Source organism: Pinus tabuliformis, chromosome X (genome assembly GCF_031772625.1).
Source record: "Pinus tabuliformis cultivar Carrire ecotype Pingquan chromosome X, CPIR1, whole genome shotgun sequence".
Lineage (NCBI taxonomy): Eukaryota > Viridiplantae > Streptophyta > Pinopsida > Pinales > Pinaceae > Pinus > Pinus tabuliformis.
The window spans coordinates 1,623,614,931-1,623,620,553 of NC_142308.1; positions in this window are offsets into that span (position 1 = coordinate 1,623,614,931).

The following is a 5,623-nucleotide window of genomic DNA, read 5'->3' on the forward strand; positions in this document are numbered from 1 at the left end:
CTGGAAGACAGAGGCTGTGATGTAGTCTTCAGCAAGGGAAAGGTTTTCCTTGGACACATCATCACTAGACAGGTGAAGCAGATTGGTTCACAGGTCAAGAACCTGTATGCTCTTGAGGTTCAAGATGCATGCAAAGCCTTGAGCAGTGAGGCAACTGATGGAGACTTGGTGGTTGAGAGGGAGCGCATATTACCTCTCAACATGAAGAGCCAGAAGAAGTCTCAGACGATTGTGGAGGAGCCACGATTTGTGCAGCAGCTTCAGGAGGTTGTGGAGCAGCCACAACAAGGGAAGCTGAGAGGAGATTGAGTAGAGACATCTACTCATGCAGAGACCTCCAGTAAGGGGAAACTTCGAGCCAGGTGGGCTGAGGGATTGCATGCAGCCATACTTCCAGGTAGGAGGTGGGGTGATGTGGATTGATTGTCCCAAGGAGGAGGGGCAGGATCCTTGAGGTACCCAACCTCTTGGATGAGACCTTGCTACGAGAGCCCCAATGTGGAGTAGCAGGAACTGTCTGATTGGGTAGAGACAGATATGGATGGAGCAGCAGAGAGAGCGACAGTGTAGGGAATCCCAGGATAGCGCATAGCTAGCAGGCTGCATCAATGTGAGAGGCACAAGTGTTTTGCACAGTGCTAGGTGGCACAAAGAGGTGTGCAGTGGTGCGAGATGCATGGAGATGTTGCAGTAGCGCAGATGTCAGAGAGGGAGCACTTTTCAGTAGTAGGTAGAGCTTCAGCATCAGAGTATGTTCCTAGCCCAATAGAGTGGTCAGTTGGGAGTGTTTTTGTTCCAAGTGTTGTTGGAGCAAGTGGACCGGGCAAATGTGTTGCATGCAGAACATTCCAGAGTTGTAGGATAGGGGTTGTAGATAATCCATATCTTGTTGAGAGGGAGTGTTGAAAATACAACAAGATGATGGAGCTTAGTGGAAAGGAGTCAACTTCACTAAGTGGGCCCGCAGGCTATTTTTGGCACAAAGTCTGTTTTTTGACTATGTCTATTTTTAGACATATGGATCATGGTTTATGAGTTGCAGGATGCTATTTGTGTATGATTGGTCATGTTGGTAAAAATAGATGGACTTCTATTTTTAGACATATGGGCGGAGTCTATTTTTAGACTGCCAGGCCAAAAATAGAACAATCAAATATTATTAGCTCTTAATAATATTTGGACTATAAACATTATCTTATCCTCTTGGAGCACTTCAGTTCGAGCTACGGATGTGGCACATGCAACTGTCAGAAGGAAATATGCTTTTCTTATGGGTCAGTTTAGCTATTGCATGATGGACTTCAGTTAGAACTGAAGAGATTGAGTTTGATGGAGTTGATTGAGGAGTTGATGGAGTTGTGTTTAGTTTGACTTGGTTGAACTAGTTGTATTTAGTCTAACTGCAGAATACACTAGTGATGAGTGAAGTGAATTAATTATTAATTAATTCACTAATTATTAACTCATAAAGCAACTAAAGAATACATCAGTTAACTCAATGCATGGATAGTTCAGTAGAGACAGGTGTTAGAGGTGAGTGAAAGGGCAAGACAGTTGTCAGTTGTGACTATAGTTGTGCATGAGATTTGCACAATCAATGGGATTGAGTAATGCCAATGAGGATTGCGTGGTTCAGCCAAGGAAATACGAGTTTGCTTCAGCCATTCATCATTATTCTCATGCAGGATTTCGTAGTGGAGGCAGGCAAAGCAGTGGAGGAGATTTGAACCTGTGATTGATTCAGATTTGAGCTAGTTTTGTGTGTAACAGGTGGAGATATTACTGAGTACTTGTGAGGAGTATTGTACTATGTATTGTTACATGTTCTCAATCATTATAATATACAGATAGTGTGGGGTTTTCAGCTGTATGCTTTCCCTGGGTTACATATTGTGTTAATGTGTGCATGCGATTGATGTTTCATTGTTTTTAATGCTACTAAATTGATGATCAACGTAGAGGAGGTTATGTATTATGCATGTATTCTGCAATAGTGTATAATCGGGATAATCTCTGTGAATAAGTGTTTAATTATTCAAAATTTCTACATGCGCAACCTCACTGAGGAAACTTGACCCTCATGTAGTTGACTCTCTAGATCTAGAAAAAAATCCTTTGAACTCACTATCCTTGCCCCTCACTATCTCTGCTTCCTTGTCTAGATTTTCAGCAACTGTTGTTACTCTCTGGAAATCAAACTGCCAAGGAAATCGAACTTCTCAAGTGTCTCCATTTTATTCTCCATCTACCCATCGACTTCTTCTTATAATCCTCTTGTTGGAGCACCAACGACCAATATTAAAACATAATCAATGGCCTAGATTAATTCCCTATTGATACATGTGCGTTTCTAGATGATTCTCACCTTATCTCAATTAATATTGATTAATTAACCATATTCCCTAAGTTTAGACTTGGGAAATATTTAAAAATTGGCTAATAATCTAATTGAGACACTTTTACGTGGAATTTCCATAAACGATTTCTGGGTTAATGGATATCTCATGTGTTTTAGCCTCTCCAAAGATTTTCGAGACTAGAACACATCTGATGCTACAAAAACTAACAATATTAACCACCAACTTGAGGCAAGGGAACAAGAGTATAGTCAAATCCAACTCTTTTCGCCGAATCCCCCCGCTAATCCATGTCCAAATGTGCCCAAGAAAAACAAGCATAAACACCTAATTACATAATGAAAAATAATACCCGTGGGGCTTGAAGGCCCACCTTCAAACAGACGATCATGAAAAATGAGAGGGGCACACAATGGATGGGTCAAGTGGTGGAGAATGGTGGATCATTAATCTATGAGGTGGTTGCAAAGGGCTATTGGTTTCCAGATGAAGAATAATATGGGAGAAAAATTCTCCCATAGGGGTCACTCACTAGTGGTGGGTAACATTTGGCTCCAATTGAGATGTGAACTCTCAGCAAAATACATGAGACATGTACTTTAATGGAGAGGTTATGAGAACGTGAACAATCTCTTGGGACCACAAACCTGTTACTTGCACATCATAAACAAAGGAAATAAGGCATCATGTTTTAATGGCATCCTTTGATTTCCCATGCTATTGTTAGTCCATATATATATATATCTATATATATATATATATATATATATATATATATATATATATATATATATTCTAGAATGAAAATATAATATAAATGCACCTATCCTAGCATGATAACAGGATATGGTGTTAAATCTTGTTGCAAAAATTAGTATGAAATGCATCCTACTCTAACATGCATATAATACAATGTCAAGTGTCAAAGAAAGGGGTGATGCGACTTATTTTGAACGACTCTGGAAAAATTTCATCACCAAGTTTAAAACTGTACTAATATCCTTCACCAACCTTACCATGAATCTTGATAGGGATAGGTTTTTTATCAACCAAATCTACATTCCCAACCTTGAGATCCTTCCTAGGTTTTTGCACCCACTTCTTGCTTTGTTTTTGATAGAGTCTTTTAAGGATGAAAATTTATTGGGAAGGAAGAATGGGGGAAGGGTCATTAGTCTCAGGAATTTTATGATATGTAATAAGACCAGGATTCACCACATGAGTCAGATATAGATGCTCTCTACAGGCCATGGGATAGTGGTATAAGATAGATCCATTTAGAGTTGGCCTCCCATAGCAGTGCCCCATTTACTAAAAAATAAAATTCCCCACACATCAATTATATCAATAAACACAACATTCGTAAGTAATAATATGTCTTTATTCATGGCTAGTGACATCTTGAGATATTTAATAAGGCTCTCAACCTCAATAGATTTAGATTCAAATCCAATTGTAGTATACCTAGGGGGGATAATATGGGGTACAAAAGGAGGTACCCAAGGGAATCATGTAATAATGGGATGGGCCATAGTAATAAATAAGGTGGTTAACTTGTATCATGTAAGGGACCACAAGTAGTTAATAATAATGTAATAAGCCCATGGTATTAAATAGATGGTATTGAGAGAACCATGGTAATGACCCATGGTATTGTATGTATGAGGCCTATAAAGAGACTAGAGACTCCCCATTGAGAGGTGTCAAGGAATATTGTATGAACAGACATATGGCTTGTGGAGTGCTCTCCTTCCTTAAGGAGTGAATGTATGGTGTTGCCCTATTTGATCAATATACAAGCATTTCTATCTATTCAAATCTTGTTATATTTGGGTTTATTTGGATTGTCTTATATTTTCATATCAGATCTATAACAAGTGGTATCAGAACACTTTCTTGGGCAAAGTGGAGAATATTTTTTTTTTGCAGGAATTTTGTGGGGTGGCAAGTTTTCAGATCAAATCTATATATTTTGGTGCAAAATCTAATTGTAGACCTAGATGCTTTGTGAAAAATACCCAATTTCAAAAAAAAAATCGGCCGAATAGGAGTCCGGATGAAGGAGATATCGCTGATCTAAAAATTAGTGGTGTTGCAGACATTTTTCAGGGCGGAAAATTTGCAGATCAAATCTGTATGATTTGGGGAAAAATCTACAAAATCTAATTGTAGATCTAGGTTGTTGATGAAAAAATACTCCATTAAAAAAAAAAAAAATCAGTCGAATCGGAGTCCGGATGAAGGAGATCTCGCTGATTTAAAAATCAGTGCGGTTGCAAACATTTTTTGGGGCAGCGAGTTTGTGACGCAGATCTGTATGTTCTAGTGAAAAATCTACAAAATCTAATTGTATATATGCATTATTTGTGAAAAAATACCCAATTTAAAAAAAAAAAATCAGTCGAATCGAAGTCCGGATGAGGGAGATATCGTTGATTTAAAATCAGCTATTTTTTCAGCAATTTTTTGTGACGGTGGGAGAGTTGCAGTGCGAATAGGAAATTTCAGTGCCTAGATCGGGATTTATATCACATGGGAAGATGCAAAATGGTTGTTCCATTTCTGAAAACAGGTTATAATAGGGATTCTTAGCAATATTGACTAAATTGTGGCCATTTCAAATTTTTTCCAAGTAAGCGATTTGTTTTCAAAAACCCTCTTCATGGCTTATAACAGTGAGTTTTTTATAGGAAAAAATAATGGGTCTTCTATTGAAAATTTTATAGCACATCTTCAGTTTGACTTCCCAGGGTGTTGGATGGACAAAATAGGGTATTATTTGAAAGACGAGGCTGCTATATGGTGGAATTCACTTGACAGTGAGATTCTAAAGTTATGTCGTGCTGATGAAATTGAAGAACTACTTTTGGACAAATGGTCTCATACTAGAAAGGAGGAAACCAAAAACCTAGCAAAGATTTTATTTTTGCAGGAAAGAAGGAAACCAAGAAACCTAAAGGGTTATTTTCTGCTGGTATCTCCTTATTGCAGGTTCATGGATTGATTCAGAAGGAGAAGATCATTATGTCTATAAATCCTAGTTGCAAACATAATTTTATCAATGCTAATTTGGCAAAAAAATTGCAAGTTCCAGCAAAACACATTGAAAACACACAAGTTGATAATGGGGATGTTCAAGTTGATAAAGATTTGAAGCTTTCTATGGATAAGTATGTGTTGCATTGTGACTTTTATACTGCAGATATGGATAACATGGATTTTTTTTTTGGGATATCCTTGGATGGAATCTGTGGGTACTGTCAATA